The sequence below is a fragment of the Urocitellus parryii genome, chromosome 7 (assembly GCF_045843805.1).
Source record: "Urocitellus parryii isolate mUroPar1 chromosome 7, mUroPar1.hap1, whole genome shotgun sequence".
In the NCBI taxonomy this organism is placed as follows: domain Eukaryota; kingdom Metazoa; phylum Chordata; class Mammalia; order Rodentia; family Sciuridae; genus Urocitellus; species Urocitellus parryii.
The window spans coordinates 114,166,846-114,191,887 of NC_135537.1; the positions used below are offsets into that span (position 1 = coordinate 114,166,846).

Consider the following 25,042-nt stretch of genomic DNA (forward strand, 5'->3'; position numbering starts at 1 on the left):
ACCATTTTCAACTTTGAATTGACTCCAAAGTGTACCCATACAACCATTCTGAGTTTTGGTTTTGTTTGTTTGTTTGTTTTTACATTCAGTATAGTATTCCATAAATTACATGAAATATTCAGCATCTTATTACAAAATAGGTTTTGTGTTAGTTGATTTTACTCAAGTGTAGGCTGATGTAAGTGTTCTAAGCACATTTAAGATAGGTGAAGCTAAGATGTAACATTTGGTAGATTGAGTGTATTAAATGTGTTTTCAACATGATATTTTCAACTTATGAAGTTTTATTTTGGTACACAGTTCTACCATAAATTGAGGAGCTTCTTTATATAGTTCTAGTATTTAAAAAGAAATGATACAGAAAGAAATCATAGAGCTAGAGACTGCTTCATCTGCTGTCACTCATCTCAACTCAAAGAAACTCTACAGTGGGCTTCCCAGCTCCTTAACCAACCACTTCTGCTTCTTTTATGTTATTGACAGTTATTGCTAACTGATTTTTTAATTTTAATTATTCATTTGGAAATAAAAATTAATCAAAAATTAGAAATTTAAAAAATAGCCAAAATTTAAAAATTAGGCAATATCCAGAAAAGGTGATGTGAATTTACTGTAGTTAACTGTGATAGAGCTATGGGTCAGTATCGTCACAATCAGAAAACACTGGCCTTGGCTAAAGATTTCAAACCATTAATAAAGGAGCTTCACTGCTGGACATATGGCTCAGACAAATTGCTGCATTTAGTTAAGAAAAAATGCAAAACTACAACTGGTTCAATCAAGTAGGAAGTTACAACTCTGAAACATGCTAGATTATCATACTCAGAGTCCAACTAAGCACCATAAGAACAAATCATGTCAACACATGATATTATAATATATTATTTTGATATATTCATATATTCATGTAATGCAATTTTCTCCATTTCAGGCTCCACTGCTTCCATTTTCCTTGCTTCTTCCCTTTTTATTAGTGCACTATAATTTTTAAAAGTTACCACACCTTAAGTAGACCACCAAGAAAAATATTTATGAGTTCTTTATAGGTTATAATTCCTGATTCTGATGGAGAAATAGACAAAAATGAGAAAAAATACCTACAATTACAAAATTGAAAGCAAAATAAATCTATCTTTTTAAGCAACTTGTTTTAAAGATGAAATCAAAAGAAAATTTAGAAGTAGTTGGGAAATTAATGCAAATGAATTACATGTACAAAATGAGTTAGGTTGAAAACCCTATTGATAAATATGAGCAATCAAAACCAGACAGACCTAAATAATACTGCACTATTATTTAAACACCTAAAAAGCACACAATTAAGTTTCTTGTAAATAAATGAAAAATTCTAAATAAAACAATTTTTAAAATTATGTAATAAAAAGAATTGAAGTAGATAAATTAATAAAAATTAAGTGTATATATATATATATATATATATATATATATATATATATGAATACATTACATTTATTTTGGTAAAAGCATAAAGAAAATAGAATACTAAACAGGTGTGATTTGTGGAGGGTTCCTTAGCCCCTCCAATGAAAGGGCAATATTTCATTCCTTAGGCATTTGGGGATATCTGTGGTTTATATTTTTTTTATTATTCCATGCATCTTTCCACTTAAGACATACAAAATAACATGCATATCTTGTATGTCTTAAATGGAAAGTCACAAAGCAGTGCAAACTGCACAGGAAATAAAATTAAAGTTAACAACAAAAAAAGGCCAACTGTGAGTCCTATCTCACAGAAAGCATTAAAAGACAACAAAAAGTGAATTCTACAACTTCTTTTGCGCTAGAGTCATATCTTTATTCCCAGAAACTTTAGGATTCAAATGTGACATTAGGTTTTTAATCATTGTGTTGATATCTCCCTACTGTATTTTCTACAATAACTTGGGTTCTATCAAAAGCACTGTGATCATTCAAACTAGGGTCCTTGCTCTTCTTCAGTACATGGTACTTGCTTTTCTTGAGGTTCATCAATAAAATGAAGGTGTTGGACTAATGCAGTTTCTGTTTCACCTACTCTGCCTGTGGCAGCAGTACCTGATCTCCACCCAAGGTACAGTCCAGGCCTTTGGGCTTGGGTGATGATGACTAGACAGAAATCAGATCAGCCCAGACCTCATGGTGATGGGTGAACACTTATTAACACAAAGAAGAGGGAATATAAATGTATAGGAACGGAGGCCAGCAATTCTCCAGGGTAACGAGCCCTGACCTGTCCACATGACAGACAGAAAGGTGCTTCAGGGGTTAAAAAGTGGAAAAAATACTTGTAAATTTGAAACATACCTGGGGCGACTCATAGAAGAATTTGCTATCAGCTGTGTGTATGACTGGAATCGTGTCTAGTGTGGTGGTGAGCAACCCTGAAATGTCTTGGTCTCTGCGATCAGTGTTTATGGGTAACATACTGGATGAGGCAACTGAGAAGCAGTTAAAGGAATTTTCTCAGAGGTAGGTTCTGTTGTCAGTTTCCATCTAGTATGTGATAGAGAGACGGAAAAAACCCAAAGGTTATGGCTTCAGCACCCGTCATTGACTCACCCTATGGAGACCCCTTTGATCCAGAAAATGCTCCCGAATCAAATACCAAAGTAGTTGCCAGTCTCCACCCAGAACAGATGATTGAGATAATGAGGCAGATGAAGCTCTGTGTCCAGAATAATCACCAAGAAGTTCCAAACAGATTATTTCAAAATCCACAACAGGCTTATACACTGCAGGCACAAGTAGTGATGCGAATCATGGATCCTGCAATTGCTCTGAAAATTCTGCATTGCAAGGTATATGTCACACCACTGATCACAGGCAAATCTCAGTCTTGTGTCCAGCCCTGGTGCTGGTCCTTACCCTGGGCTGTATCCAGGACCTAATGTTATACTCAATGAACAATATCCTCCAGATCTTTAGCCTCAATACATGGGAGGGAGACTGTGGAGAGCCATTCTCACACGTGACTGGGCAACTCCCGGTTTGGGTCTGAGGCGTTCTGGCTGTGTCGGAGCTTTCCCGGCCCTCTCCTGATGAGAGAACTCGTCCGAGTGGGGGTGTGACTGACCACAGACCCCGGGGCTCAATCACTGACCCTGACCTTGGAGTGCGGCCCCCCTCAACCTTCATTGGATGGAATTCTCCCCTGAATTTCTTGTTCCCCAATAAAAGGCTACTCCCTGGCATGCTCACTCTCTCTCTCTCTCTCTCTCCTGCTAGCCCTGAGTAATCCTTGCTGCCCTATGGGTGGTTCGAGGTGGGAGCCAGAGAGGGGAGCCGTCTCGTACCTGGTCATAGAAAAAGGTAACTGAGTCTGTGTGTTTTATTTCGATCTCTGCTAGCTAACTTTTATGCCAAGAACCTCATTAATGAAACCAGTGTGCTGGTCGCATGGTGGAGAAGACTCATTAAGGACATTCCTCCTCTGATGCAGACTCCTATCCAGAGTGGAATTCTAGCTCCGGGGTCAATACCAGCAGGAGTTCCTGGAACTGGTCCTGGTTCCTTCACTCCTGGAAAAGCAATGCAGGCACAAAGAATACCAGGAGTTGGCCCAGTGCTCTTAGAACAGGGACAAGTACAGATGTCAGATCCTAAAGCTTCTGTGCCTCAGGGACCCATGACTGGTAGAAGCCTACCTCCTCAAGGACTGTCAGGAGGTGCTCCAAATGACCCACATGGAGGGACTCTGCATTTAATTACTGGAGAAGTAGAACCTAGGGGTTATCTGAGTCCACCTCATCAGGGTCCCCACATGCCCAATTACTCTGGTCATGACACCTGTGGTCCTTCCTCTCATGATGTGAGAGAAGGGCCATTATCAGATCCCAGATTACTAATTGGAGAGCCTACAGGACCTACGATAGATTGAAGAGGTCTATCTATAGATAGCAGAGGAGGCAGAGGTTCTCAAGTGATGAGGCTTGAGCCATGGAAACAGAGGCCTTAGATACAAGATAATGGAGACAAGAGCAGTGGAAAGCTGGCCATGGAAGCCATAGGGCTGGAAGCAAGATCCTGATGGATTCAGACAGGTCCCAAGCATTTTAGGAGTAGGAAATCCTGGAGGTGGCATGCACAGGGGCAAGCATACAAGGGGGAAGAATTCAGGGAGCAGGTATGCAGGGGGCAAGCAAGCAAGGTGGAGACTAGCCAAGAAGTTTTAATTCTGAATAGAGCCAGGTAACTCCAGAGGATCAATACAAAGCAACTTTGATCATGCAGCTTCTTCAGCTGACTGCTGATCAGATTGCCATACTGCCACCTGAGCAAAAGCAGAATATCCTGATTTTAAAGGAGCAAACCCAGAAATCCATTAGAGCTATCTTTTCTCCAGTGCATGTTTTTGGCAACTTTGTCTAATATAAGGTAGTTGTAATTTTTTGGGTTAGTCTCCGTGTCAAAAAGCAGAATATCCTGATTTTAAAGGAGCAAACCCAGAAATCCATTAGAGCTATATTTTCTCCAGTGCATGTTTTTGGCAACTTTGTCTAATATAAGGTAGTTGTAATTTTTTGGGTTAGTCTCCGTGTCCTCTATTCTGTACCACTGGTTTACCAGTCTGCCCTCAGCAAATGGTGCTGGGAAAACTGGAAATCCATATGCAACAAAATGAAATTAAACCCCTATCTCTCACCATGCACAAAACTTAACTCAAAATGGATCAAGGATCTAGGAATTAAACTGGGAACTCTCTGTTCAATACAAGAAAAAGTAGGTCCTAATCTTCATCATGTGGGATTAAGCCCCAATTTCCTTAATAAGACTCCTATAGCACAAGAATTAAAACCAAGAATCAAAAAATGGGGTGGAATCAAACTAAAAAGTTTCTTTTCAGCAAAAGAAACAGTCTGTAGGTGAGCAGAGAGCTTACATTCTGGGAGCAAATTTTTACCCCTCAGACATCAGATAGAGCACTAATCTCTAGGATATATAAAGAACTCAAAAAGCTAAGCACCAGGGCTGGGGTTGTGGCTCAGTGGTAGAGCGCTCACCTCGCACATGCAAGACCCTGGGTTTGATCCTCAGCACCACATAAAAATAAATGAATAAAATAAAGGTATTGTGTCCAACTACGACTAAAAAAAGCTAAGCACCAAAAAACCACAAACAATCCAATCAACAAATGGGCCAAGGACCTGAACAGACACTTCTCAGAAGAGGATATACAATCAATCAACAAATGTATGAAAAAATGCTCAGCATCTCTAGCAATCAGAGAAATGCAAATCAAAACTACTCTAAGATAATATCTCACTGTCAGTATGGCAGCTATTATGAAGACAAATAACAATAAGTGTTGGATAGGATGTGGGGGAAAAGGTATACTCTTACATTGCTGGTGGGACTACAAATTGGTGCAGCCAATATAGAAAGCAGTGTGGAGATTCCTTGGAAATATGGGAATGCAACCACCATTTGACCCAGCTATCCCTCTCCTCGAACTATACCCAAAGGACTTAAAAACAGCATGCTACAGGGATACAGTCACATCAATGTTTATAGCAGCACAATTCACAATAGCTAAACTGTGGAGCCAATGTAGAGGCCCTCAGCAGATGAATGGATTAAAAAATGTGGCATATATACACACAATGGAATTTTACTCAGCAATCAAAGAGAATAAAATCATGGTATTTTCAGGTAAATGGATGGCATTGGAGAAGATAATGCTAAGTGAGTTAGCCAAACATCCCAAAACAAATGTCAAATGTTTACTGTGATATAAGGAGGCTTACTTATGGTGGGATTAGGATTAGGAGCATGGGAGGATTAGATGAATTCTATATAGGGAAGAAGGGTGGGAAGGAAAGGGAGGGAGCAAGAATTAGCAAGGATGGTGGAATGTGATGGACATCATTATCCAAAGTACATGTATGAAGACATAAATTGGGTGTCTACATACTTTATATACAACCAGAGATATGGAAAATTGTAGTATATATGTGTAAAAAGAATTATAATGCAAAAAGTACATGTATAAAGACATGAATTGGCATGAACATACTTTATATACAAAGATATAAAAAACTGTGCTCTATATGTGTAATAAGAATTGTAATACATTCCACTGTCATGTATTTTTTTAAAAAATAAAATCAATTAAAAAAAGAAACCCATTGGAGAAAATTGAAAGATTCTTAAAAATACTTGGCTGCAGTTTCATAAAGTTTATTCTGTAGCATAGAAAATGGGTGTAAGAAGTTGACTTCTGCATCCCTACACTTTAATGATTAGAATTTCCCTCCTAGAACTTAATCACATTTCTTGTTGTCTTTGTGTTTTCAATTTTAATTGAGGGTAGGGGGTAAAGAGAGTGGATCTGTTCACTTTAAGTCCCTGTAAATATACAAAAATAACTCTGAAAATGATTATATCAAATAAGATTACAAAGAGTGTGCAGCAATATAACAGTCTCTATAATATGCTAACTACATTTTTAAAATATTGAGTAAAAGAATGTGAAAACTGCACATAAAAACTGAAAGGCAGGCTGGAGTTGAGGCTCAGTTGTAGAGCACTCAGTGTGCGGCACTGAGTTTGATCCTCAGTGCCAAATAAAAATAAATAAATAAAATAAAGGTATTGTATTGTGTTCATCTACAACTAAAAAAATTTTTTAAAAATACTAAAAGGTGCCCTGTACATTTTAATGTATTAAGATAGTTTTAAGATTTTGAGTTATGTAACACATTTACCTCAAAATTATAAGAAATATATTTTTGATAAACCACTGAAAATACAAAATCCTATTTTGGAGGCAATAAAGTTTTGTTTTAAACATTGTTTTAGTTTAGGAATTATTTTGAAATGTTAGAGCTAACAGGATGAGTTTAAATATGTGGTTTTAGAGGTTTTTGTTTTCCTAGAGCTATGTTATTGAAAAAATCAAGGAATCCATCTTTTTAATGTTGCTTCATTTATACTTCTCTTCAGAGATAAGCAGTATTCTGCCTGGGCCTTGTCTGTGATGATTTAAAGGGATAATTCTATGATAAACCCGGTTACTTAAGTCTTCTCTGATGAGACCCAGTAATTTATCGGTATGTGTCTATTTCTTAAGAGTCTTTAAACCCTAAATCTGAATCTGAGTAATTCTCACATCCTTCCACAAAATCAGTATCAAAGGACCATTTGGTCTGAATGAGTACATTGCAGCATTGAGCTTTTCATAAAGAGTGGAAGGTTTCTTTCAGGAAAGCTCCCAGTTTCCTGGTAACTAGCTTCTGTATATAAATAGTATCCATTTGGTCAATAAGAATCAGGAGTTAAAAATCTTAGTCTCAACATCAGCATGCCTTTTTTTCTTGTTTCATAATCTGCTTTTTCTGTTTCCATTGTATCAGATAATTGAGGCAAAGATAGGTAGAGATGTTATAGACTGAATACTTTTGCTCAGCTGACTTATGACTCACTTTACTTTTGACATTACTCATTTAATTCTAACATACTTACCCATAAAATATACTTAAAATCAATAGGAATGTGGAACTTAACACGTTTCCTTAGAGGTACCACTTAATTTATTTTAAGGATGTGGACACATAAATGTTTTATCACAGTTTAAGTAGTAATTAACAGAAGAATAAACACCCAGATAGCCTGGTGATTTTCCTCTGGACAAAGAAAACCAATATCTAGTTATAGAAGGAAAAACATATCTTTTAATACAAGGACAATGTTGAGACTTAGAAATGAAGTTACTTTTCATTTTGCTAGGCTTTTACATTTTAAATGGGTAATTCATTCTCACTTTACAAAGTTTTCATTCCTATGCTGCTGTTAGCTATTTGCTTTGTTGTTTGTTGTGGTGGTTTGTACTGCTAAGTTTCTTGTGTTTAGTGTTTCTCCTATATTAGAGGAAATAATTCACCTGTGGATGTGTGAAAGTTCTAGTTAGCATTCATTTATAGTTAGCTTGGTTACTTTGAAATTGTAGTTTCTTTATCCTAAAGCTTTCACTGAAGGGCTCAAGTTGTAAAAACTATTAAATGTGATAGTGTTTTTTTTTAGGAAAATATCTGCATTGTTTAATGAAAATGAAATAAAATATTGTACAATTAAAGCTGGAAAAATAAATTTATACCTGGATTTTTAGAAAAGTAATTATTATTTCCATGTTCAGAATATTTTATTTGCTTAATTATAAATATTGATATAAAATGAGCATTTTCTATTTTTAGCAGAAAACATTAATTGAAAAATGACTATGCATCTTTTTGTAAGAAAAACAAAAAAAATCTCTATTTATACTGGACACGCACATTAGAATTGACATCCTTCTTCTGACATGCTTTATAAAGAAGACAGTGTTCAGGGAGATTACTCCTTTCCCTCAGTGACTGAGCTCAGAAGCCAAGTTCTATGACTCTTGGTCTATGTGTTTCCTCTTCCTTGTTGTTTTAAATCTAAAACATGTTGAAGCTGTGCTGATAAAGTACAGAATGTGTGATTCCATCTTTTTTTGTGATGAATGTTGATACAATAAATGCTTCACTTGGGAATGCTCACTCCACAGCCCAGATTGCAATACCTGCATTGTCTATTCAGGAAAATAAACTAAGAACCTTACTCAATCACTAGATTGGAGAAACACAAGTCTCAGGTTGGAGAACATTTCCTGAAATAATGCTTACACTGATTTGGCATTATCTTCTCTTATTGATCCATTTCCAGTAGGAAACAAGCTAATTACTTCTATTGCCCCATCCTGAGAGGGACTATCAGTTATTGCATTATCTTTTAAAAATGTTTTTATTTATTGTTATTCTTTTTAGTTATACATGACGGTAGAGTATAATTTGACATATTTATACAAACATGGAGCACATCTTACTCTAATTAGGATCCCAGTCTTGTGATTGTATATAATGTAGAGATTCACCATGGTGTATTCATATATGAACATAGAAAACTTATGTAGAATCATTCCACTGTCTTTCCTATTGCTGTTTCCCCTCTCTTCCCTTCCTTCCCCTTGGTCTAATTCACTGAACTATTACCTCGCACCCTTGTGTGTTAGCATCCACATATGGGAGTCATTAGTGCCTTTAAATCTAGTCAGATTAGAGAAGCAATTCCAGCAACCCCAGAATCCACTCAAGAAACTCTTCCTTAACATTTTGCTCTTTTAGAGCTATTTTTATTAGCAAAGTAGTAGGTGCTATACAAAACTGTAAATGCTACACCTTCATGTGACTGTTGGCACAGTGGGTTTGCCTATGCCAACATTACCTCAAACGTGAGTTGTGTTGCTCTGTGATGTCACTAGGCCATAGGAACTTTTAAGCTTCACTATAATCATGTGAAGTCACCTTCATATATGTGGTCTGTGATTGTCAGATATGTCCTAAGGCTGTGCATAACCATATATGAATTGGCATGATCATGGGGTCCCTAACTTCATTCAGAGGTGGAGGCCAGTGCATTTTCACATCATAGCATCTTTCTGGGTTATTTCCTGCTCCTCTTTTCTTAGGGAACACAGACATGGTGGTCACCAAATTCCTGTACTGCACACTTGTAATAGAGAAGTTACCAATAAACATATAGTTTATTCATGTTTTCCCTTTTGTAAATAATATATATATATATATATATATGTTTTATATGTATATACTTAATTTTTATTAATTTATCACTTCAATTCTTTTTATTACATAATTTAAAAAATTGTTTTATTTAGAATTTTTCATTTATTTACAAGAAACTTAATTGTGTGCTTTTTAGGTGTTTAAATAATAGTGCAGTATTATTTAGGTCTGTCTGGTTTTGATTGCTCATATTTATCAATAGGGTTTTCAACCTAACTCATTTTGTACATGTAATTCATTTGCATTAATTTCCCAACTACTTCTAAATTTTCTTTTGATTTCATCTTTAAAACAAGTTGCTTAAAAGGATATATTCATTTTGCTTTCCATTTTGTAATTGTAGGTATTTTTTTCTCATTTTTGTCTATTTCTCCATCAGAATCAGGAATTATAACCTATAAAGAACTCATAAATATTTTTCTTGGTGGTCTACTTAAGGTGTGGCAACTTTTAAAAATGATTTTTATTAGTGCACTATAATTAAACATAATATATCATTTTGATATATTCATATATTCATGTAATGCAATTTTCTCCATTTCTTGCTCCACTGCTTCCATTTTCCTTGCTTCTTCCCTTTTTCTGTTCCTCTTTCTCTACTGTTTGTCTTCCTATTTATTTATTGTTTTTAATTAGTATTTTATATATAAATATGTAAAATAGTGTTATATATATTAATTGTATATATATATAAAGTGGAATTCACTGTGTTATATTCATATATATAATTACATATATATAATTTAATTGCATAGTTTCTTCCCTCTCCCAGTCCCTCTTCCCTCTCCTTTAATCCCTTTCCTCTACTCCACTGATTTTCTTTCTATTTTCATGGGATCCATACCCTTTTCTTCCCCTTATTTCACTCTTCTTTTCCACTTGTGAGAAAACATTCCACCCTTGAATTTCTGCATCTGGCTTATTTCCCTTGGTATGATGTTTTCCAATTCCATCAGTATGCCAACAAATGACATAGTTTCACTCTTCCTTATGACTGAGTAAAACTCTATATTGTGTATATATACCATGCTTTCTTTATCCATTTATTGATGGGCATCTAGGCTGGTTCCATAATTTGGCTCTTGCAAATTGTGTTGCTATAAACATTAATATGCAATCGCATCCTGATTTTAGTTCTTTTGGATAAATATCAAGGAGTGAGATATCTGCATCAGATGGTGGTTCCATTCCTAGAATTTTCAGGAATCTCTATACTGTTTTCCAAAGTGATTGTATTAATTTGCAGTACATCTACAATGAATGATTGTAACTTTTTCCCACACCATCACCAGCATTTATTATTATTTGTATTCTTGATGATTGTCTTTCTAACTAGAGTGAGATGAAATCTCAATGTAGCTTAGATTTGCATTTCCATGATTGCTAAAAATGTTGAATATTTTTTTCATATATTTGTTGATCTTTTGTATAATGCATGGTAATTTTTATATTTGTTCCAATGTATACATTATCATTGCTGTACTTATAAATTTAATCATGAATAAGAATACATGGCATATATTCCTCATCTCTTGAAAGATTAACATTTGTGCACCTACATATTTGGAGACTTTATTTACTTGAAAGTGATGTTACATGTGTAAGCATATAGGCATAAATATATCTTCCTTATAGAAGTATTTTTCCATTCTTTTATTTTAAATGTTTCTATGTCATTATTTGGAATGAGTTTTATGTAAATATCATTTAGACTTGTATCTCTCCCATTTCATAAATCTGCCCTTCAATAAGAGATTAATTAAATCCTACCCCTTTACATGTTTGTCTTAAAAATCTGGAGCTCTTTCTGCTACTGTGTTTTCAATTTGCCATGCTTTCAAAGTAATTATAAATATATGTGTGCATATTTGTACACACACATATATGCTACATGTGCTCATAAATATATAATTTATACCAATTGAATATGGATATAATTTAATTTCCTGACATTTGCTCAAGTCTCAAGAGTTATTTAATTCTCCTTTTTTTTATTCCTGTAGAGGTTTGAAACTTACACATCCCATATCTGTTCTTTGGGGGATTGCTACTACATAGGAATTTAATTTACTTTGTGCTTCTGTCCTTACCCAGGGTTGATGGATCCTCCACCCAGTCAGAACTAGAACCTCCATACATGTTGCTTTCTTTATCAGCCTACAGACACAGACTCCTACAAAACTGATACTCAGGTTGTCACTTTGAACTTAGTTGTAGACATTAAATGGTTATCGATATTTTCACTCAATCTTGTGTTTGCTCCACCAGCCACAGTGCTGCCTTGGGGGAATCTGCCTGGGTGGTGGCTTGGATGATCCAGAGCAAAAAGTATGGAACCAATGAGCTTACAAATACCACTTTTTTAGGAAATTAACATTTTCAAGGTTTTATATGGCTGGTTATCCTATAGACAGAGGGCAGTAGGAATCGTCATAGAGACAAAAAAAACTAATTAGGCCAACCTTTAAATAATCTTCATGTAACATAATACTTTCCAGTAGGGTTCTTAGAGCTCATGAAAGTATGACACAGGAAAATATGGCATTTGCCCTATGAGCTCCCAGGAGGAAATTTCAGCATAGCAAGAGACTCCACTGGAGGTTCCTGTAGTAAGCACCCTATTAGAAATCTCTCCAAAGGGACTGCTGCTTTCCTTCTGTGTCCTTACCCAGGAAAGATTTTTTCATCGAATCATGACTTTGATGTGATTGCCTTAGTTCTGTTTGGTGTAACTCCTCTATAGAAAATCCCCCAAATCTTTGATACTTGTGTCCTCTATAGAACACACAGACTTAAATACTACTTGTTCTTGACTTAGCTGTATATTGGATATGCTTGAGAACTTTTAATGGTCCTCACCAGCAATTGAGAGTCTAATTTAATTGGTCCAGGATAGGCTGCATAACAGGTCTTTTGAAAGCTCCTAGGTGATACTATAGTATTGAGAACAGGGAGGCACAAACTGTCTATAGGTAGGTAAAATTTACTTCTCAACTAATTATGCATTCATTGATGGCAAGGACTAATGCATAAGTCTAATTGTGGGTTTCAACCTATCTTGTATCCTGGCTTTCTTGGGCAGGTTCCTGGTGGGACCCTGGGCTCAGATCTGCTGCCCATACTCCTGTACCTGAGTTCTTAACCTGAGATCCTGAGCTCAGCATCTTGATGGAGTCCTCAGCCCAGTTCATCTGTGCTGACCTGGAGGAATGACTCACTGATTCAATGAACCAGGCAGAATCATTAAAGTATGGTGGAAACCTTGTTCAGATGCAACACCATATTGTGCTCCTTGTGACTCCTTAAGAGTACAGATGGTCCTTAAGCTACATGAAGGGTCAAGGTACCACCAGATTCACCTGTGATATGCATGCTCATGCCTTAAAAAATCTACTTTTTTCTATGCCAGAGAAAATGAACCAATCAATATACAGATAGAATTTTTCAAACTAATGTCAGATGGGAATCCAATTTATTTGGGCTGGATTTAAACCACATCTGCCATGACTAAAGTTGGATAAATCTCCCTAACTTTGTTCCCACACTCTTCCTTTTTGCTCTGTTGTTGCTTTTTCTTAGCCTAACCTTGTTTTATGGCTACTAGTGTATGTGAACCAATGCAAGCTCCCTAAGGACCACAGATTTGCCTCAGTTAGCTTTGTGCCTCATCTCTTTCTTCTTTTATCTTCTCTTAGTAGGTTCTGCTCCTGTTGTCAGAATAAATGATTGATGAACTGAGTTACAGTGATTTAAACTCTGTGACAAAGGTAATGTAAAGTAGAAGAGAGAAGATGAAAGTAGAGAGAAAATGATCTAATGCCCCAAATTTTAAATTGGATCTTCTATGGAGGGTCTCTAAGACCACCCCCCAATCTCATGAATTACCAGGAGGACTCAGAGAACATAGTATATATTTTCACTCATAGCTAGAATTTATTATGACAAGAGATATAAAGCAAAATCAGCAAGGAAGAGACACAGTGGTAAAGTCTGCAAGATATAGGTACAAGCACCTGAGATACTTCTCCCAGTGGAGTCACACAAGGCAAGCTTAACTCCTCCAGTACTGTGAACTATTACCCATCAGGGAATCTGACCTGAGCCTAGAAGTCCAAGATTTTAATGGGTCACATGTCATGTAGGCATCCTCAGTCCAGCATGCACTCCAATTCCAGACTCTCAGAAGGAAAGAAGGCATCCATCACTTTCATGTTTATAGTTTCTTGCACATTCCCTCACATTCCAGCCAATTTTCAAATAGTTTCTTATCCTGTGTTGTGTGCTGGGGACAAAAATGTAACAAACAAAAAGTTCCAGTTATCAAATAACTTGCTGTCTGTCCAGCAGAAGAAACTGACAAAGAAAGGAACAAGTAGAGTTCAGTGTGGTAAGCACTAAATAGTATTAATACATTTGAGATTGATTGGTGGAATGTATGCTTGAGAATATATGCTTGAAGCAGGAACATGCTTCTTGATATTTATCCCATTTATAGAATAAAATATACAGCGGTGTAATATTTGTTAAATTTGTAGGAAATTAGCTTACAAATATGTTTGTTTGATAGTTGTAGAGGGAAAAAAGAGAAAGTTTATGAGGCTCATACATCCAGTCAGGACTTGGTGGCTCACACTTGTAATCCCAGAACTTGGAAATCTGAGGCAGGAGGATTGTTCATGGCCAGCCTCAGGACAGTAGCAATACTCAAGCAGCTTAGTGAGACTCTGTCTCAAAATTAAAAAAATAAAAAGGGCTAGGATTGTATTCAGTGATACATTTCCCCTGGGTTCAATACCCAGCACCTAAAAAAAGAAAAAAGAAAATTCACATCATATCCCATCAGAACTGAAATACACAGAAGTCAACCTTGACACAACGTTTTAAAAATTAGTCAGGTTGCCATAAAGCAGTTCAAGACAAGGACAGTGAGCCCTAAGCAGATATAAAGCAAGTTTCATGGGTTTCAACATAACAGAGGTTTTCTCTGGAGTAAAAGTTGGCTTCATGAAGTCTTATTATAAATGAGAGGAAACAAAGTTATCCATGAATTCACTCTGGCTCTAAAATGTGAGATATATAACTAATTAGAAAATGCCAGAAGGACAGATTGGTTAGACAATATCCAAATGCATTTTTTCTGTTTAGAATGAATGTTAAAATATAATTTTGTGTTTAACCTAAATATTAATATTTCTCCCCTTTTAGCTTTAACATTGACCTACAACTATAAATTCACCAAAGCTTCAAAAATATAATTTTGTGTTTAACCTAAATATTAATATTTCTCCCCTTTTAGCTTTAACATTGACCTACAACTATAAATTCACCAAAGCTTCAAGATCTGCCCCCAATTATCAAGTAGAAATGGATCTAGATTTCACTTTAAAATCTAATAATCTATCTTCTCTATGCAAGTGGCTTCTGTTAACACCTATGAAGAGAATGAGCATTGCCTCCCCAGCCTCAGCTTGTAAGTGTGGATTGCTTGTCCACCTCGTCAGGAATCATCAAATACACCACAGACCACCATGTGGGAAATGGACCCCTTGACTCCACACCGAGTCTTTTGGGAGAGGGTATTATTATCTTACCAGCTGTACAAGGCAGACCCAGCAGTGTCCCTGACATCCTTGTCTCCCAATATCCAGTCACTCTGGTCCTCTCCTAAGGCTGCTTCAAATTTAGCCATGAAGTCTTTGCTCTCACATCTTCCAAATCTTTCTGACTTTTTCTTGCCCTCAGCAGAGACACAAGCCTCCACCCTTGATTTCTGTCATGCACTCTCTTGCAGCCAGGGTGGTCTTCTAAGAAGTATGCCAAGTTAGTCAATCTCCTGCTTAGTGCATTGTGATTGTTCATGAGGTGAAGGTGAGGGCCCTGATTAAGACCAATACAACCTTTCACTTCCAGCATCAGCAACAACATTCATGGATAAACAGATATGGATGGACACACACACACACACACACACACACACACACACACCATGAGTATTATAATGGCTCAAAATATGTTTTGGTTCTTCTTCTCTCATTGGTCAATCTAAGAGATGCACTTCCTCTAGTTTTCAGGGCTGAGATTAACTATTAGAAATTAAGGTAATCTGAATTTGTAATATGGCTATGTCCCTTGAGAGAGGAGCTATCTACTTTCCCCCCCTAATATTTGTGGAAACTTTATTATATTGAGGTAAAGTTTACATACTCATTAAGGTAAAACCTGTATTTATTAAGCAGTCATTTCCTATTCTCACATCCCTCCACCTTCTGGCCACTATGAACCTTTCTATCTCCATAGATTTACCTAATCTGGATATTACATATAAATGTAATCATACACCATTTTATTTTTAGTATCTTAACATGTCAGAAATTTCAATTCTTAAAAGTGAGAAAAAAGAACACTTAACCAAATCCTGTATACAGAATTCCTTGTACAGATATTCATTGTTTTTTTGGGAAGTTTATTGCAAAAAGTAATTTTAGAGCATTATCCATAGCTTAATTAATGTTAATAGTAGTAGTAATCACAATGTATTAGTTAACTGAATAGAAATTTGAAAAAGTTGCATTTGCCACATCTCAGTCATCCAAGTAGTTGTTTAATAAATGAGAGACAGGGTGTAACTGGAAATTAAAAGAATATTGTCAACCTTTTTCATAGCGTCCCTGAATCTTACTATCACTTTCCAAAGAGATTAATTACTCATAAAACAAACGCCATGAGATGGTTTGTTTTGTTTTTTCTTTTTGGTGGTTCTGGGGAATTGAACCCAGGTTTTCACACATGCTAGGCAAGGGCTCCACCACTGAGCTACATCTCTATTCTGAGAAGAATTTTAAAAGCACAAAAAGGAATTTTAACATGATCTATTAATGATTTCTACAGTGAGATCCCTGAATATAATATTATATGAGCTGCATATATTTGAAAATGAAAAACCACTCTTTGCTTTCCTTTCCTTGTCTGCAAAGTGGACACCATAGCTGCTCCTGATTCATGGCATTTTTGTGCTGAGTATGTGTTCATATAAAAGCTGGGATTGTGGCTCAGGGGTAGAGCACTCACCTAGCACAGGCAGGATCTGGGTTCGATCCTCAGCACCACATAAAAATAAAGGCCATCATCACCTAAAATATAAATATTTTCAAAAATCACCTATTGTTTTTATTGTCATTACTACTGATTATTTTTACAGATTCTATTTAAATCCCCATAATTTCATGTCTAAAGAACTCACAAGCAATACTAAATACAGATTCAATAATAACACGTATAGTCTTTGGTAGATTAAGTAGATAAAAGAATTTTTAAGTAGTGGATGTGTCTTTTATATTGCATCATAAATATATTCACATTTGTATATTGAATTCCAGCATTATGTTTTTGATGGTTTGTAGAGCAGCTACACTTTATTTACATATGAAGACAAGGCAGACTTTCTTAATCAAAGCTAGAAAAGATATGAAATTATGTGAATACTAAAACCTCTGTGTTCATATAGAAAGTTATCATTAAGTCCTAAAAATTATTCTATACCATGAGTTTCTGTATTTATACAAAACAAATGCCACATAAAGCTTGTTTATAATGGACCAAACCAAAATAATCTTATGTATCAAATTTTTAAACTTTAGACACAGTTAAAATTGTCCAATTTAAAAAAGCATAAAACTTTCTTAACTTTAGGCAGTTGTCTTTATATTCTGCTATTTAACTTTAAGTAAAATGAAATAGCTTAACTCTGCATAACTTAATAACAACAGACAGTCCAAGGAAAACCGGTTAAGAGATTAACAATTTTTACTGTCAGGAAATTTATAAATATTTTCTAATTCAATACAATTTATCAGCTTAGATGTTTCTGAACTGTCAACATAATTGTTATATATGTTTCCAATTTCCCTTGTCTTTATACAGCAGTAGCATCATGTTACTGCAAGTTGTAAGACACATAAATGACATCATCTGAAAAGAAAATAAATAATGATCACTTCTTCTGACTACTGTGATGATGTCATCTTTTAAAGTACTTTAAAAAAATGGGCCAGGGAAATTTTAGACTTCATTCCAGGGAACCATAACAGAGCAAAATAGGTGTGCACCACATTAACTTGGACCCATATTCACATCTCTCCTATCTTTTGATGGAAACTTGTCATTTGTGTAAAACCCACAATAACAACAATCTTATACATTGCATGATGTTCACTTGGAAAAAGTCAAATAGTAAAAATTGTCAAGCAACACCAAGTGATAAAAGGCGATTGTAACTCCTATACCTCCATGGACCTCTTCTGTTCTTGCCTATGTAGAAACAGCAGTCTCAGTTCCTGTACCACCTCAGATCTTTCTGTTCCTTACCAGGATCCCCACACTCTCTCATCAGCTCTTCTACCCTGCTCTTCACTGTATGGGCATTGTTATCCTTGGTGATTTTTCTGCAGGAAGTAGAAAGTCTGCTGGAACATATGCAGTAAATACTCCTTGAATTCCATGAGCACAAAGTTCTTGGACATGAGTTTATTGATGCAGGCCAGCCAGGACCCCAAGCCAGCCAATGCTCCTGACCCAAGACATAGTTCTGGCTGCTGCCATTCACTGATGCTATCTTTCTAGTCCAGATGTCACAGCCAATGTATGCAAAATGGAAGACGTAGGTGAGGAGAGATGGGGTGATTGCTGGCAGGCAGAGGAATACAACTGAAGAGGTGGGCCAGGCACTCCAAGGCAAGGGAATAAATATGCTATCTCTCAGCTTAGAGGGTGGGAACTGCATGATTCAACAATTTGGCTGAAGTAGGACTTTGTAACAAGTCACTCAGTAAGTCACCACTTTCTCCTGAGGATGGGGATGGTAATGAAGTGGCAGCAGTAACACTGTTTGTCCCATACAGTCTACAAGATACCTGTCAGGAGCCTAAGCACCTTCTGCACCTGGTCCAGAGGGCACTTCCACAATTCCTTCTTCCAAGCCACACTGAAGTCCTCACGGAAACAAACCAGCTCTTCTGAAGTTGTCTTCAACATGATCAGCCCACGGTGGGTTGTCACAGAGGACTGGATCAACTGTAATATGTTAGTAGAAAAGTCATGGTAGAACATGGGCCAATCTTGACATCCTATATAAAAGTAAGTTTGCAGAGTTTGTTCTGGATAAAATCAGGTAAGGTTTTATGGTGAGACAAAATGAATTTGGGCAGGCAGCCACAGATTTTCATCTTATAATGAGATGGGACCCTCAAGCCACATTTTATTGATCAGATTCTTAAAAACTGTTAAACTGGACAAAGCCTGAGTTTACAACCTCATAGAGAAAGTGAATTGTGCTTGAGAAGAGAAATGAGTTGTTACATACACAGTATTTGTTGGCAGTCATCCAGTTTCAGAAACAGAAGCTTACATTGCACAGATTTTGGGATAATAGAGTAATTTCATCTAAGTATACACTTTGGAATTTCCTCCCTAAGAACCTGTTTGAACAGTTTAGAAGGATTGCAAATTTTTGTTTTCTCGTGATTTTCCTTGTATAGGTCACAGTAGACCCACCAATTAGCCCAGTTACCAGTGGACTTAGGTTTTTCTTTGTTATAACTGGTACAGCCATCAAACAGGGATATAAAGATGGGCTGAGACACAGAGTCAACAATGAAGTCAACAAGAGCACTGTTTACATTACTGAAAATGCAAAGCAACTGCAAAATGAAAGTGAAAAAAATAACATTGGTGATGTAGTAGAAGTTAATGCAGATGAAACCTTCCTCTGTGATCTTATTCTTCTATCATCCGGTACCATTGATGAAACCTGTTATGTCACTACAGCTAGTCTTGATGGGAAATCTAACTGAAAGACAGATTATGCAGTATGGGATACCATTGAAATGTGTACAGCTGAGTCCAGTGATAACCTCCAAGCAGTGATTGAACAGCCTCAACTTGACCTATGCAAGTGTGTTGGGAGAATCAATATCTATAGTAATAGTCTTGAGACTGTTGCCAGGCCTTTAGGACCTGAAAATCTTTTGATGAAGGGAGCTACATTTAAAAAAAAAAGAAGATACATGGAGTTGCTGTTTACACTGGGATGGAAACCAAAATGGCTCTGAACTATCAAGGGAAATCTCAAAAAAGTTCTGCTACTGAAAAATACATTAATGCCTCCTTGATGGTATATTTATTTATCTTATTCACTAAAGCTGCAGGATGCACTACTCTATCATAGGTATGGTAAAGTACCCCATATAATGAATGAACCTTGGTATAACCAAAAGACACAGAAAGAAGTGGAGACTTTAAATGTTTTGAAAATGCTCATGGACTTCCTATCTTTTATGGTTCTATTCAACTTTATCATCCCTGTCTCCATGTATATCACAGTAGAAATGCAGAAGTTCTTGGGCTTCTTCTTCATCTCATGGGATAAAAACTTTTATGATGAAGAGATTAATGAAGGAGGCTTGGTTAACACATCAGATCTCAATGAAGAACTCGGTCAGGTGGATTATGTGCTTACAGATAAGACTGGAACACTTACTGAAAATATCATGTAATTTATTGAATGCTGCATAGATTGGCACAGATATAAAGGTGTAACTCAGGAAGCTGATGGATTATTTTAGACATTTAACATATTTTGACAAAACAGATAAGAATCAAGAAGAATACTTTCTGCATGCCTTATGTTTAGAAATGAGAAGAAATGATGCTGTTGATGGAGCTACAGAATAAGCTAAATTAACCTATATCTTCTCCTCAGCAGATAAAATAGCTTGGGTGAAAGGAGCTAAAAAGTATGGGTTCACAATTTTAGGAAGTCAGAATGGATGTAAGAGACTAGAAAACCAAAGAAAAAAAATAGAAGAGTATGAACTTCTTCACACCTTAAACTTTGATTCCATCCACCAATGTCTGAGGGTAATTGTGAAAACTCAAGGAGGAAACATACTTCTTTTGTTTTTTTAAAGGAGCAGATTCAGCAGTTTTTCCCAGGGTAAAATATATATATATATATATACATACATATAAAATTGAGCTTTAGCTCATGTGGAATGTAATGCAATGGATGGGTATAAGACACTGTATGTGGCCTTCAAAGAAATTACTCCAGATGACTATGAAATAATTAAGACAGTTTATGGAGGCAAATATGGCCTTATAAGACAGAGAAAAAAGATGGAAAAGGTTTTTGATGATATTGAAACAAACATGAATTTAATTTGACCCACTTCAGTGGAAGACAAGCTACAAGATCAAGCTGCAGAGACCAGTGAAACTCTGCATGCAGTCGGCCTGAAAGTCTGGGTGCTTACTGGGGCCAAGATGGAGACAGCCAAATCCACCTGCTATGCCTGTTACCTTTTCCAAACTTGCACTGAGCTCTTAGAATTGACCACAAAATCTCTTGAAGAAAGTGAAAGGAAAGAAGATCGAGTCCATGAATTGTTGTTAGAATATTGGAAGAAATTGCTGCATGAATTTTCTAAAAGTACTAGAAGCCTTAAAAAAGCATGGACAGAACATCAAGAATATGGATTAATCATTGATGATTCCACATTTTCATTTATACTAAATTCTAGTCAGGACTCTAGTTCAAACAATTATGAAAGCATTTTCCTACAAATTTGTATGAAGTGCATTGCAGTGCTTTGCTGCTGGAAGGCACGGTTAGAGAAAGCCCAGATTGTCAGAATGGTGAAGAATTAAAAGGCAGCCCAATAACACTGTCCATCAGTGATGGTGCCAACAATGTTAGCATGATCTTGGAATCCCATGTGGGCATAGGTATTAAAGGCAAAGAAGGTAGCTGAGCAGCCAGGAACAGCGATTATTCTGTTCACAGGTTTAAACATTTAAAGAAACTATTATTGGCTCACTGACATCTATACTATGTGAGAATAGCACATCTTGTACAGTATTTCTTCTATAAGAACTTTGTTTCATTTTGCCACAGTTTTTATACTAGTTCTTCTGGGGATTCTCACAATAGCCACTGTATGATGCTACTTACAATGTAGAATATCCACTTCACCTCCCTGCCCATTCTAGCCTACAGTCTCCTGGAATGGCACATCAACATTGTCACTCTGACCTCACACCCATGATTGTATATGAAAATTTCTGGTAATGCTATGCTAGAGTTGGGCCCCTTCTTGGAGTGAACATTTCTGGCTGCCTTTGAAGGGACAACATTCTTCTTTGGGATTGCTTTCTCTTTCAGACTGCACCTCTAGAAGATAATGGAAAGTAAACAGAAACTGGACTTTTGGAACCATTGTTTTTACAGTCTTAGTATTCACTGTAACTCTGAAGCTTGCCTTGGATACTCGATTCTGGACATAGATAAATCATTTGGGGTTCTTTAGCCTTTTATGTCTTTTTCTCATCCTTCTGGGGAGGAATTATTTGGCCTTTTCTCAAACAACAGAAAATGTATTTCATATTTGCTCAAATGCTGTCTCCTATATCCACATGGTTGGCCATAATTCTTCTAATATTTATCAGCCTTTTCCCTGAGATTCTCCTAATAGTATTAAAGAATGTAAAAAGAACAAATTCCAGGATTCATCATTTAATTTCTTCGTCTGCATAAAAAGTATAGTAAAAACTTCATTGTCCAATGCAGATGAATGCAAATCTCTAACTGTCTATGTTATTGTCCCAGAAGCATATTGACAGTGGTTACAGCTAAACAAGAAAACACAAGAAAGCACCACAAAAAGTCATCATCTCAGGATATTCGATATGCAACAAAAACTAAACCACTCTCTTATGTATAGGGTTCAGAATAAATGTTCATTAAAATACCAATTACTCTTCTAAGCATTTACAATTATTGTAATTAGCCATTATGGCCAAATTTCTAAGTTAAGAATTTATGGAAGTTTAAATCAAGAATACTTAGAATTCTGGCTTTAGATAAAATAATCTAACTACCAAATGGGTGCTCTTTTAATCCATTGACTTTGTGAATGGATTTGAAACAATAGTATAAAGTAGAAGTCATGCAATGGGAATGAATAGATTTTACTAAATACAATGTTACATTTTTTTGCCTGGCAGAAGATATTAGGATGTTTGGATCATATTTCTCATTCCTGCTGAGTGATCATCTTAAATTATTATTTTTTTCAAACAAATGGAAGGAATTCTTGAAAATAGTGAAGGACTAAATGGTATTGATGCATCAGACAGAGTAGTTCATCTTTTCTCTTCACCACATGCTAACTGTGTCTTGATAGAATATCTTTGCCCAAAAATACCTTGAACACTTGTGTGAAATGTGTTGACTTTGGGTATTATTGTGTGAACAGAAAAAAATGTTTTTGTTCTTCTGAACTAAATATCACTTACAGGTAGGTGTAGGGCTACTAGACTTTAAAATAAAGCATAAAAATTTCAGTCACTTAATAGCTACTCAAAATAGGGAATAAACAGATTTTTTCCAATGTTAATTTTACTGGAATCTGAGGTAAAGTGGGTGAGATAATTTTTATACAAAAATAAAGCCATTCTAAACATTAGCCTTCTATCATTTTATGTGGAGAGACTAGAAAAATAATTTATTTTTTTCAAAGAGATTGCAGTTGTGCACCATAATGCAGCACATTTTGTTTTTCTCTTTTTTAACTTGCCAATTTGGGAAGTCATGAGATCTGTCTCTAGATGGTTTTGCCTGTTGAACCATGACTCTGTGTCTCTCACATAGCTAATGTGACCAATGCAAGTGGTATAATTCTAAACTATTAGATTGATCTTGGTCAGAACCTCAACATACTGGACTAGAAGACTTTAGACTCCTAATGAGTTCACTTAAAAATAAATATGAAATGATTTTATTCAGTGGTAAAATCAGACACATTTGATATAAATGATCTCACATTTTGCTGCTAAATTAAAATGGTCTTTTAAAGTTGCACACACAAAATAGTTAACTGTACATTATTACTTAGTCATCCCTTGTGCTGGAGAGAAGAGGCAGAATATCTAGGCTCCTATTTGCTGGACAAAATTATCAAGAAACTCTTCTATCTCACATTTTCTTTAATTGGTTGTACAGTCATGGAAAATTCTATCATCAAACTTTCCAATGCCCTGAGGGAGGCTTCTTCAAATGCCAGGTTGGTCAGGGAGGAGGCCACTCAAGTGAGTTGACTCTTAGGCTTCAGACCTGTCCCACCCACACAGTTAAGGTCATGGTCCCTACAAGCTCAGGAAGTCCCCCAGTCATGCAAGGACAACCCCTTCCCTGCATGTCTAGGCCTCTCATTCTTGTATTTTTTTTCCTTTCTATTTCCAGTTCTGAAGCTTGAACCCAGGGTCTACTACATGCGAGGCAAGGGCTCTACCACTGAAAAATCCTCCAAGCCCTATCTTTAATGATGACCCAAAAGAGCATCAGGTCACAGTTCCTGCAGTGTCCTTTGCCTTCCATTCTTATTTTCCTTCTGACAAGTTTCACTTCTTTTAGGCCTTGGCTATGGAAATCAGATTAGAAGTGGTTTATATAAATTGGAGAAATGGCCTATGCTGTAGTCAGCATGGGTTGTCATATCGAGTACTATAGGCTGGGTGGCTTAAGCAACCAAATATTGATTTTTCTGTTTTGGATGTGCAGCATGGTTGGGTTCTGGTGAGGGCTTTCTTCCTGGCTAACAGATGGCTACCTTCTAGTGTCCCTCTGTGACACAGAGAAAATAAGCTGTCTGCTGTCTCATAAGAACACTAATCCCTTTGTGGGAGCCCCAATCATGACCTCCACCAAACCCGGTTATTTCCCAAAGGCCCCATATAAATATTGTATTATCTTCATGTTAGCTATGCACATATTGATATTTCTGGTTCTTCTTAATAAATGTTGTCTCTTCATTACAAGAATAACAAGAACTCTTTGTTGGAAAGAAGAAAATGCAATGGTTAACAACACAGAAGCATAAAAAGTTACTTGTAAATTCTTTTTTTAGCCTCAAGACAATGAGTTTTATTACCTTTGGTCAACCAGGTTTGACAATATAAATATACTTATAGAAGAAAACAGAACATTTAAATAAGAATTAAGTTCATGAAAGTTTACAAAACATAGCAAATATACCCTAATTTTTTATCTTATTTTAATATCTCTACTTTTGTACAATGGTCAGACATGTAAAAATATACTCACACTGTTTTAATTTTTTTTTATTATTGGTCGTTCATAATTTTTTTTTCTGTTTTAATTTTTTTAAATATTTATTTTTAAGTTGCAGGTGGACACAATATCTTTATTTATTTATTTATTTATTTATTTATTTATTTATTTATTTATTTATTTTTGTGTGTGTGTGTGGTTCTGAGGATCGAACCCAGGGCCTCACATGTGTTAGGTGAGCACTCTACCGCTGAGCCACAATCCCAGTCCACACTAATTTAAGATATAAAATGATAGTAACTTACTAAATTCTTCA

The 25,042-nt window shown here is 36.0% G+C and overlaps 2 pseudogenes; both read left to right on the top strand.

The window, feature by feature from the left end:
• The first annotated feature begins 2,347 nt into the window (after positions 1–2,347).
• LOC144256115 (cleavage stimulation factor subunit 2 tau variant-like) lies at positions 2,348–3,969 on the top strand (annotated as a pseudogene).
• Positions 3,970–18,249: 14,280 nt separating this feature from the next.
• LOC144256116 (phospholipid-transporting ATPase IG pseudogene) lies at positions 18,250–22,191 on the top strand (annotated as a pseudogene).
• Positions 22,192–25,042: the final 2,851 nt, after the last annotated feature.